Here is a 12,978-nt window from a genome sequence, read left to right as displayed (position 1 = left end):
GTTAAATATGTCTACTGGTTGTTCTGTACTAATGCGCGTTTTGTTAACGCGAATTCACTGGAACATGATTGATGAATCGGTGACACTGTTTCTAAAGCACGAACATTTAAAACGTGTTTTGGCTATCAAGCAATTACATCATCAACACTTTAAGCACTGTTTCTAAAGTGTGATTTTTCTGTCATGTAGGGTTGAGCAAGAACACAACAATCATGTTATAGAAGAACTGCCTGTATTTCTTTAGATCTTTTTCAAGATTGTTTAAGACAAATAATGCATATTTACAGCTGGATCATAGAGACACAATGGACTGAGAGACTTCCTTCTGAGCTGTAGTGCTTCTGTGATTTTGTGATTTTAACTTATCAGCAACCACTAATGACTAAAGAAACATGATTTCATAATTTATTTGTTTGTATCAAAGTAAAAAACAATTAGCTGTCCTACTAGGTTTTGTGTGTTGATTGTGGTCATAAATAAGAGGAATGTGCATTCTTTAACATCCATGAGTCTTGCAACCATTTATAAGTAGGACCTGCTGGTCCAGCAAAGACCCTAACCTGAGTGAGAATGATGAACAAAATAATCATACACAGACTGTAAAACTGCAAGAGCATTGACTTTTGTGCAAAATTGACTTAAAGTTGTCAATTCTTCATTGCAATTGTTCTTCCTGTCACAAAATGGGTATGCCTGCTCGCACGTTTCCGACAGTCAGATTTCCTTTCAAAATAATGAGAAGGCAAACTGTCAGTTAAGGAGCAGAAATAAAGCTGGTTTTAACAAAGGCCACATCTGAAAATAATAATGAAATGAGAATGGAGCTGAGCAATAAGCATGTTATAATTGACGGAGAGATTGAATGGCTAATCCAATAAGTTGGGTGTAAGCTCTTTAAACAAATGATGAATTTTAAAAAAATTTCAATAGGCAATAAGCAAACAATGGAAGATTGGAAGATAAATGAATTGAAAATAAAAGCCAATATCAGCAAGAGAGTGAAAGAAAATCAAAGAAAGTAAAGCAAAGGCAAACAAAAAGTATTACATTGCAAATAAAGGAAAAATAAAAGTCCACTTATATAGTACAAGAGGAGAGATTTAGAAAACATTGTCAAGTTGCCAACTGTCAGGATGTATATTTGCTGTTTTTGTATGGGTCATTTCCAAGCAGGAGATAAGACTTCCAATCCATGAGACCACATTTCTTGTTCCTGTTGTTTTTGCTCTTCTTCCCGTTTACAGCTTATTGTCTTCAAGCATTCACTGCAGCTACTGCACTGGATCTGCAGCACCCTGATGTACACATTATTGTGTCCAAAAGAGATTGATGGTGTTCTCAAGTCCCACTATGAACCTTATGGGTGGAAATTTGCCATCGAGATAGGAAACTGATCTTGGCACCAGAACCATATGTTCTGCAACCAGATGACGTACTCAATGGTTGTCTACTGAGTCAGTGGCAGTGGTTGTATCACCTCTGTATGTATTTCTCTACAGGGATACACAGCCATGCCTATGCCTTGTCCCCTTGGTTCCATTCCATGCCTTTTGAGGGTTGAAGTGAATCATTCAGGCAATGTAAATAGCTAGAACATGGAGTCCTGGCCGCCAGGAATGTGAGCTCACACAAAGACGCAGCACTTGCTATGTTGGTAGACATTTGAGAGTCACCTGCTCCAAATAAATCTGATAGCCAGTCACAGAGTACCTTGATTGCCACCTTGGTGTAATATTGATGCCCTGCACTTAAGCGAGTCCAGCAATGGAAGTAAAACTGCCTGCCCACTGTCCTTATAAGGCCATTCTTTCAAACCCTGGCAAACAGAGCATCAACAATCAATAAAATGTAGTGTTTTATAGCAAGATGACACTAAAGTCTGCAGCAATTCTTTGGTAAGAAGTAAGAGTAGAAAGTGAGGTCTGCAGATGCTGGAGATCAGAGCTGAAAATGTGTTGCTGGAAAAGCAACCAAGGAAAAGTATCCAAGGAACAGGAGATTGGACTTTTCGGGCATAAGCCTGAAGAAGGGCTTATGCCCGAAACGTCGAATCTCCTGTTCCTTAGATGCTGCCTGACCTGCTGTGCTTTTCCAGCAACACATTTTCAGCTAAGAAGTAAGAGTGAAAACTTTTAAGCTCACAGTAATTTCGGTTACTGGCAACACATGGTGAGGAATGTTAGGAGGACAAAGTCTTTGGTGGTAAGGTCACAACTGTCTATTGCTATCTGCGTGGGAACACATAGCTGCACTGAGCCACATTCATCTCAGGCTGGCTCTGTTTTTAGCAGGGTAAGCCCTATGTTGTGGGTAATCCTCCATTGTACTCCTGCAGCTCTTTGCACTTCTTCACCATGGCAAACATCATCAACACCTGGATCAGCATCCTGTAACAAGGACAACTCCTGGCACCAGTATTTCCACAACTATCCTCTTCCCCACCCACCTCCATTTCTGCCTTCTGGGTGTCCTGAAAATTGTGCCCTGCGTACAAAGTGAGAGGAGTAACAATGATTTCCTGGTGAAATACATTTTCAAAATAAAAGAGAATTTCCCTTGGTTGATTCAATATTATTTTTCTGGTGAAAAGATTTAGTTTCACCTTCTTGCACTAAGCCCTAAAGTTTTATTTTCACCTGCAATTTTAACATCTGCGGTTATTAAGTTAAAATAAGCAATGGCATGACAGGAACAAGGAAAATAGATGGCCAAAAGAGATACAAATGAAACCGAAAATTTAGAATATGTTTGGAGAATAAATTTCAGGATATGCCATTTGATCCCAGCAGAATGATTGAAGTGTGTAATATAATCTCACATCTTGGTGATTTCTCTCCAGAGTCCAATACAAATTCAAATGCAGGTATCAAGGGTGAGCAGGAGAGGCTGATTCCTGATTTGAGAACATTAAGAAGAGCTGAGATGCAAAATGATTGGGAGGCTGGAGCTATTCAAGTGTGAATAACACAACTCTTAATGAAGAAGTTCAATGGATACCTGTTTAAACTAGATTAATTCCAGTGACAAAACCAGGAACTATGAACATGGAGCTGCAGCAGAAGACAGATTAAAGTTGCTTTTCTCCAACAACAAACCTCAGCTGAACTGATGGGAGTAAAGTGACTGAAGACCAAAACACTTCTGAGAGAAGCTGGGACAAATCAAGGGATGTCGTTGGCCCTGCTGCAGATCTACACATGCTCTGACCAGGCTTTCAGTCCACATGTAGTGTTGAAATCTGAGGGAAAAACGTACTGAGGGATTGGATTGTCTTGGAGGGTTAGTAAGGAAAAGTAGGATAGTTGGAAATGGAACAGTGATTAAGGGGCAATTATTTCAAGACAGAAAAATACATCCATGAGAAAGTAAACAAAATCAGCGTTCAAGGAGGCTGATGTCGTGCTGAAGTGTTTGCGTTGAAAACTTTAATGGATTGATCTAAATAGCTGTAAAGTAAACCTTTGTTAAAGTAATGAACAATGTGCGTTCTTTACTAATGTTGCACTACACAATACTAAATCCAAAAAATGCAAATTTGTCTTCACTTCTAAGAAAAAAGATGTTTAATAAATTGCTTTGTACAATTTAATGAAAATATAGATGAGATAATAACAGTTTTATGGGTTAGGAATGAGACAGAGCTATACAGGAGGAACATGAATATATTTTTCCTGAACCTGCAATAAGGACCATAGAACACAGAACAGTACAGAACAGTATCGGTCCTTTGGCCCATGATGTTGTGCCGAGCATTTATCTTAATCTAAGATCAACCTAACCAACACACACCTCAATTTATCGTCATCCATGTGCTTGTCCAAGAGTCACTTAAATGTCCCTAACGTATCTGACTCTACTGCCACCGTTGGCAGTGCATTCCACGCACCCACCATTCTCTGTGTAAGAACCTACCTCTGACATTTTCCTTATACCCTTCCTCCAATCACAAAATTATGACCCCTTGTGACAGTAATTTCTGCTCTGGGGAAAAGTCTCTGGCTATCTACTATAATTTCTGCCTCTCATTACTTTGTATACCTCCATCAAATCACCTCTCTTCCTTCTTCTCTCTAGTGTGACAAGCTCTAGCTCATTCAACCTCTCTTCATAAGACAAGCCCTCCAATCCAGGGAGCATTCTGGTAAATTTCCTCTGCACTCTCTCTTTTGCTCCAGGACAGAAATACATTCCTTCTATAATGAGGCAACCAGAACTGGACACAATATTCCAAGTGTGGTCTAACCAGGGCTTTATAGAGCTGCAGCAAAACTTTGCAACTCTTAAACTTAATCCCCCTATTAATGAAAGCCAAAGCACCATACACCTCCTTTACAATTCTATCAACTTGGGTGGCAACTTTGAGAGACCTATGTATGTGGACACCAAGGTCCTGCTGTTTTTCCATAATGCTAAAACTCCTGTCTTTAACCCTGTATTCAGCATTTAAGTTTGACCTTCCAAAATGAATCACTTTTGCATTGATCCAGGTTGAACTTCTGAGGTGTATGATTTTCCGAATGTAATATGACACACTGGGCTGCAGTCTTCCATAGAAATGATATATGACCACATGGAACAGATAGTATACAAAAACATAGAACATTCAACCACACTAAGAAAGGTAAGAGGGACAAAATTGAAGTGGCTTATTGGAGCATAGAAACAGAAAAGAGGTAAAAGAAAAATGGAGCTTTTCTTATTCATTCCTAAAGTGTGGGTTTTGCCAGCTAGGCCAGCATTTATTGCCCATCTCCAATTGCCCTTGCCAAGGCTGAGATAAGCTGCCTTCTTGAACCACATGGTCATTGAGATGTAGGTAGACCCACCATGTTGTTAGTGGGGCAGAGCTTCAAGATTTCGATACAGAAACAATGAAGGAACACAATATATTCCCAAATCAAGACCGTTTGTAGCTTTGAGAGGAATTTGCAGGCGATCCTGTTCTGTGCATCTGCCATCCTTGCTCTCCAAGTGGTAGAGATCATGGGGCTGTGATGCAACATCAGAATATCCTTGATAAGTAATGGCTGTGCATCTTACAGATGGTATGCACTGCTGCTGCTGCAGCATCAGTGATGAAGGGAGTGAGTGTTGAAAGTGATGGATGAGCATGGCGATCAAGCTCAGTTCTTCGTCTTGGATGGTGTGAAGCTCCTTGGGTGCTGTTGGAACTGCACCTACCCAGGTAAGTAAAGAGCATTCCCTCACACTGCTGACTTGTGTCTTGTAGATCGTGGACAGGCTTTGGGGGATCAGGAGATGAGTTTCACACCACGGTATTCCCAGCGTCTGACTTCTACCCAAGGTGTTTACATGGCTCATCCAGAACAGTTTCTGGCCAGTGGTAACCCTGAGTATGTTGATAGTCAGGGATTAGATTTTCTCTTGTTTAAGTTGGTACTTAGTTGACACTTGTGTGGTATGAATGTTAATTGTGAATTGTCAGCCTAAACCTTGATATTATTTAGATTTTGCAGATATATGGACTCCATGTCTGAGGAGTCATGAAGGATGCTGAACATTGTTAATTGTCAGTAAAGATCCCCATCCCTGAACATATGATGGAGGGAAAGTCATTAGTGATGCAGCTGTAGTTCAGCCTGTATTATTTAAAGTCATTAAAAGGTCAGGCATATTTGCATATTAACTTTTATTAGAGAAAAGCTTTTCAACCAAACCAAGTCAATTAATGGCCTTATTTTCTTTTAAAGAGCCCCCTTGCTTTTTTTTTTCTGGAAACATTACCCTTGTTCATAGAATAATAGTGACTGGGAACATTTTTTTGCAATGTCTGAGGTTTGGTAATCTAAAAAAAAATCTAATCTTCCCATCGACATTTCATCAAACATTCAGAATGGGCACTTTTAAATTAGAAAGCAGCAACATTTTCTCCTGTTGATATTCCACAAGGTACCCACTAAGTCCAGCAGCTTCACAAAGCATAGATCAGTACAGCACAGTACTGGCCCTTCGGCCGTTGATGTTTGCTGACCTTTAATCCCACTCTAGGATCAAACTAATCTACATACTCTTCAATTTATTATCATCAATGTGCCTATCCAAGATTTGCTTAAATGTGCCTAATGTAGCTGACTCTATTACTACCACTATCAGTGCATTACACACACACACCACTCTTGCATAAAGAACCTACCTCTGACATCTCCCCTAAACCTTCCTCCAATCACCTTAAAATTATGTCCCATTGTGATAGCCATTTCTGCCCTCAGAAATAGGCTCAAGCTATCCCTTCTATCTATGCCTCTCATAATCTTGTACACTTCTATCAAGTCACCTCTCATCCTTCTTTGCTCCAATGCAAAAAGTCTTAGCTCCCTTAACCTTTCTTCATAAGACATGCCCTCCAGTCCAGGCAGCATCCTGATAAATCCCCTCTGCACCCTTTCTAAAACTTCCACATCCTTCCGATAATGAGACGACCAGAATTGAACACAATATTTTCAAGTGTGATCTAACCAGGCTATATAGAGCTGCAGCATAACCTTGCAACTCTTAAACTCAATACCCTACCAATGAAAGCTAACACACCCTACACCTTCTTAACAATCCTATCAACTTGGGTGGCAGCTTTGAGGAATCTATGGACATGGATCCCAAGATCCCTCTGTTTCTCCACAATGCCAAGACTCTTGCCTTTAACCCTGGATTCCATGTTCAAATTTGACCTTCCAAATGAATTACTTCACACTTTTCTAGGTTAAACTCCATCTGCCACTTATCAGCTCAGTTCTGCATCCTGTCAATGACTCATTGCAACATACAACAGCTCTCCACACTATCCACCACTCCACCAACCTTCATGTCATTGGCAAAATGACTAACCAACCATTCCACTTCCTCATCCAAGCCATTTATAAAAATCACAAAGAGCAGAGGTTCCAGAACAAATCCTTGCTGAACACCACTGGTCATCAAGCTCCAGGCTGAATATTTTCTGTCCACTACCACCCTCTGTCTTCTATGAGCCAGCCAATTCTGTATGCAGACAGCCATATTTTCCTGTATCCCATGTCTCCTTACTTTCTGAATGAGCCAACCACATGGAACCTTATCGAACGCCTTGCTAAAATCCATGTACACCATATCCACTGCACTACCTTCATTGAAAGACTTGATGTCACAGCCTCAAAGAATTCAGTAAGCCTTGTGAGGCATGACCTGCCACTCACAAAGCAATGCTGACTATCTCTAATCAAACAATGGTTTTCCAAATCATCATAAATCCTGTCTCTCAGAATCCTCTCCAATAATTTGCCTACCATAGACTTCTGTTATTCCCAGGATTATCCCTATTCCCTCTCTTGAACAAGGGAATAACATTTGCCATCCTCAAATCATCTCCCATGGACAGTGAGCATGCAAAGATCACCGCCAAAGGCGTAGCAATCTTACCCATGCTTCCTGTAGTAACAAATGGTACATCCTGTCTGGCCCAGGGGACCTTTCTATCCTCGTGTTTTTCGAAATTTCCGCCACATCCTCCTCCTTCATATCAACCTGTTTGAGTATATCAGCCTCTTTCACATTGTCCTCACAAACGACAAAGTCCCTCTCAGTCATGAATAATAAAGCAAAGTATTCATTAAGGACCTCTCTTACCTCCTCCGACTCCAGGCACAAGTTCCCTTCACTATCCCTGATTGGCCCTATTCTCACTCTGGCCATCTTCTTGTTCATTGCATAAGTGTAGAATGCCTTAGAGTTTTCCTTAATCCTACCTGCTAAAGCTTTCTCATGCTCCCTTCTAGCTCTACTAAGTCCATCCTTCAGTTCCCTTCTAGCTACCTTGTAACCCTCTAGAGCCCTGTCTGATCCATGCTTCCTCAACCATAAGTAAGCTTTCTTCTTACTCTTGACAAGATGTTCTACATCCCTTGTCACCCAAGTTTCTTCACCTTACCATTGCTTCCATGCCCCAGTGGACAAACCTATCCAGCACTGTCAGCAAGTGCTCCTCAAACAATCTCCACGTTTCTGTCGTGTATTTTCCTGAGAACATCTTTTCCCAATTTAGGCATCACAGTTCCTTTCAAATAGCATTGTAATTACTCCCCCCAAATTAATATTTTCCCGTCCCATCTCTCTCCATGAGTATAGTAAAGGTCAGGGAGTTGTGATCACTACCACTGAAATGCTCTTCCACCGAATGATCTGACATCTGGCCTGGTTGTTTGCCAAACACCAAATCCAATTCCTCTCCTCTAATTGGCTTATCTACATATTGAGTCAGGGATCCTTCCTAGACACACCTTACAAAAACTGCTCCACCCAAACTATTTGAATGAAGGAGATTCCGATCAGTATTAGGGAAGTTAAAGTCAGTTGTTCTCTTCACTTCATGGGAAATATCATATTGCTGGAAATCAGAAATATAAACAGAAATGTTGGATATACACAGTAAGTCAGCAGCATCCATGGAGAGAAAAAGAGTTAAAGGTTTCAGGTCAATAACCTTTCATCAGAGAATTATTGATTTGAAAGGTTAACACTGTTTCCCTTAGCAAATTGTGTCTGAACCACTGCATATTTCTAGCTTTCTCTGATATTACATAGCACACTTGCATGTTGTCTGTTGAACAGCATTTATAAGATGGTTTGTGCATTGGTAAGCATAACAATGCAAATTTTTCCAGTGTATCATCACTATTCCTTGCATTTTCAGTGATTTTTGTCTCTTTTCTCACTGTTACATTTCCGTTTTGGTTCTAAATAATATTCAAACAGGATGACACGGGGTAAATGAGGAAGCATGTTCTCAATGATGAGGAGTGCAGAATGGGGGAGGGGTCACAGTCTAAGGATAAGTGGTAGATGTACTAGGGCAGAGGTGAAGAGAAATTATCTGACTGAGAGTGCAGTGAGTCTGTGGAGTTTCTGCCACAGGAAGCTGGTGAGGCCAAAACATTGAAGACTTCCAGTAAAGATGTAGATATCATTCTTTGTACTGAAGGGACCAAAGAATTGTGGGGAGAAATGAGGAACAGGGACTGAGTTTGATGATCACCCATGATCATGTTGAATAGTGGATCAGGCTCGAAGGGCTGAACAGCCTACTCCTGCCCCTATTTTCTATTCTTCTGCATTTTTGCTGAAACTCTGCTGTTGTTGTATTGTTTGCTTTCTCGCCCATTTGTTTCCTAATTATTCTTCTTCTCCCTTTGCTTTTCTTAGAATGCAGTCACAACTATTTCACACAGTGACCTAACTAGCAGCAGGTGCATTTCTTGAAAAGATTTTTCAAATATCTTAAGCAATTATAGTTGATGGCTGGGCAATTCTCTGGTGCAGATGGAAGCTCATGTTAGGGTGATTTTCTTTCTCCCCTCATATCTACTTGTCTCCCTCAAAGTCTGTATCATGTAACAATTATCATAAAAATAGATGCTTTTCTTCTACACTGAAGAAAAAGATTCAAATCAGAATAGTTAGTTTACTGAAAAAAATGTCTCATTTGGGAAGAATGTTATTTTCTACTGAACTGAAGAGTTATTGTATGTTTTAGAAAACCAGCCCTTGTCCATAAGATAGATACATCTCATCGCTGGTGTGCTGCTGCAGCTGGTAATTTCATCAGGCTTTCACTTCTGTAACGTTGCTGTCACAAGCCAGAATATAAAAATAGAATACTGGCTTCATCGATTAGCAAAAGGAACAGGTTGCCTGCCCCTCACTGGACCAATCTTCAGTCAAGAAGAATTTTTACCATAAAGGCGTCAGCATGCTGAAGACAATAAACTATTCTGGAGCCAACACTAATAACTGAGAAAGAACCTGAGGTTGCCGATAAATCTACTGAAATGTCAAATGTCAGAACAGAATGACAGACTGTCACTGGCAGCACAACATGCAGAATCACATACAAGTGATACCAGGAGCTTCACTGGCCCCAGCTACACCAGGTAGTTTAATCAGTGTTTGCACAGCACTAGGACCGTTTTCAGCACTTAAGGAAGCATGCAGTGGACAAATTTTTTATGTGACACAACTTTGCTTGTTATCTCAGTGTGCAGGGCAACTGTAATAAAACAGTCTGAAGGCTCAAATTGAATCAAAATGCTTTGGATACGGGTAATCTGAAACACACACAGAGAATGCTGGAGAAACACAATAGGTCTGGCAGCCTCGGTAGAGAGAAAAACTAAGTTAATATTTTGAGTCAGTTGTGAAGAAGAGTCATACTGTACTCAATGGTAACTGTGCTGTCTGTGTTTGTTTCAGTGGGAAAGCTCCTTTTTAGTTGAACAGCCCAAGCCAACTTCTCAGACCATTTCATTCTTGCCAGAAATTTGAGAAAACCAAATTGGTTAATATATGATGAAAACTCTCAATATATATTATTAAAGACAGTTTTAGAATGGGAGAACTACTTAGTCCTCCCATGTACTGGAGTCTTTCAAGGTGATATTCACGAAATACACTTCTCTGATTTTGTTTAACTTAAATAAAAACAAATAGACTATTGCAGATGGCAGTAGAAGCAAATTCCTTTGCAGATGCTTCAAAGCTGCAAATAAGAGTATTTGAACTCAAAACCCCATTAACACTCATTCTCTCTCCATTGATGCTGCTTTATTTTGGGTGGTGGTCGACCTAGTCGTACTGATTCAAGCTGAGTGGTGATGTTGCTCAAGAAGGTAGGTCTCATTTTGAGCTCAGAGAAGCTTTCAGTTGGGTTTCTTTGTTAAATTAACCAACAGTATTCTTAATGTTATATTCTATAATCCCGGATTGGATATAAATACCTAAGATTGGGATAAAGGTATGGGTGAGGTTCCCCAGTAAAATAACATGATAAATATGTGACTATCAAAATATTGATGCTGTTATTTTAAGTAGGTCTGTGTCTGATTTCCCTTTGGCATAGCTGAACTGACGTAACCGAGCGGAAGATGAAAAATGGATTGGACTTGCTGCCAGACCACTGCCAATTTGTGAAAAAGTATTGATCTCCTAAAGTCACTGTTGGCCTGCCTTTAATTAATTTTCACGTCCTTCTCCCTCTGTCTCCAAACTCTGCTACCATAGTTTTCTACAGTTCTTGCACACCTTCTCTCTTATCAGTGAAAACATGAGATGACTGCAATGATTTCAGATGCTTCCTCTTGTAGGCGTGTGGGAACAGCATGAGGGGTAGGAAAGATGTGCAGACAAAAAGCCAGAAAGCAGTCTTGTTTTCCTCTTAATGTGTTTGAAGCTGACATTTTATAACCAGGTTGAGCGTCTACTGCCTTGACAGAAAGGTGACCTTTGCATTGAATTGTTAAACTCAGGCCTCATCAGTCTGCTCAGATGAGCATAGCGGGTTCTACTGCGCTATTCAGAGCAAAGCCAGAAATTTTCCAAATGAATTGACCAAATGTTCTCTCTCAGCCAACACCACAGACAGCGAGTGGTCAAGCCAACAATTACCATTTTTCTCGTTGTGCTCTGAATAGTGCAGTAGAACTGCTTATGCTCACCAGAGCAGGCAGATGAGGCCTCGGTTTAACAGCTCAATTAGTTGTTTGGGAGATCTTTTTTGTGTCTACAGTATTTGCTTTCCTACTTGATAACTGTGATGCCATATCAATAGGTTCCCATTGATTTTAAGCAATTGGGATATCCTGAGGATGTAACCAAATACTATCTATCAGGGAAATTTGTTGCTGAAACTGACTAATATTCAATAAACATTCCAATTTCTGATATTTAAACCCCACTTCTTAATAAACTGCATTTTACTTTAACAAAATATATGTGTATGACTAAATTGAAGGTGCTTTAGCATTTCTTAAATTATACTTATCTTGTCTCACTTCCCTCGAAGCCTCTGGTATCAACCGATTGATTGGTGCCACTTTATTTGGGTAGGTTTCTTCTAGCTGTTCTGTAATCTTTTCAATAAAACCAAGCATTTTTAATATCTTGATGCACCCAGTTTTGCTGCACTCTCTGTCTTGAAAGGTGATAACAGGTACACAATTCTTTATCTGAAATTCAGAAATCGAAAAAGCTCTGAAATCCAAATTTTTTTTCATGGAGTGTGGAGCGTCATTTTGGTGTGCAAACAGGTAACCCAACTCCACATCCACTCAAACCACATCATTCAGGTGTGACATGGCAGCGTGGCCCAGCACTGGCAGGCATCAATTGTGTCTCAGCGCTCGCATGATTCACACGCGTATCTGCTGTTACATAATTTTTTTTATTTCACTGTGAAAATGTCTTTTATTCTGAAATCCAAAAAATTCCAAATTCCAAGAAACAACTGGCCCCAAGGATTTCAGAGAAAGGATTGTGTACCTATATTAGTTGTGATGTCATCTCCATGTTTCCCAGGGCTGCCATTTTCCTGATTATATTTTCAACTTAGCCTTTAAATTGAAAAGTTCTTAGTTTTAGATTCAGATTAAACAATCCACCATATTCTGCTGTCAGTCTATAATTTTCTTTTCTGGTTCCTGTTAGCTTGGTCACAAAAAATAGTTTGCAAGGCTCGGTCTTTTAATACCAAGACATATGTTTGCATGTTATTCTCATGTAATTTTGATTTAGTAATGTTTCTTTTTAATAGTATGCATAAAATAATGTGAGGAAATTTATGTTTAAGTTTTGACAAAAACTAGACAATTATGCAAATGAGAGAAAATTCTAGACAGTCACAATTGTGACCATTTTAATATCCATAATGATCAGTGATGTCAGGTAATTTGAGACAGCCATGTGTGTACTGATTTCCAACTCTTAAAAGCATCCATTTCTCAGTCATCGATGGAAATAATTCTCATTAAGGTTAAAAATAATTCATGCACTAATTTATGATGTGAGGAATAGATGAGGTGAAGTTTAATTTTGAAAGGTAATTATTATAGAAGCAAGGTAAGACTGCTGGAATTAGGAGCTCTGTGCATTTTGAGGTTGTTGGAAATTATGCTGAGAGCTCTTTGCTAATTTTTCTCAAACATCTTATTACTTCTG

The sequence above is a fragment of the Hemiscyllium ocellatum genome, chromosome 13 (assembly GCF_020745735.1).
Source record: "Hemiscyllium ocellatum isolate sHemOce1 chromosome 13, sHemOce1.pat.X.cur, whole genome shotgun sequence".
NCBI classification, from domain to species: domain Eukaryota; kingdom Metazoa; phylum Chordata; class Chondrichthyes; order Orectolobiformes; family Hemiscylliidae; genus Hemiscyllium; species Hemiscyllium ocellatum.
Note: the sequence above shows the minus strand (reverse complement) of the source record.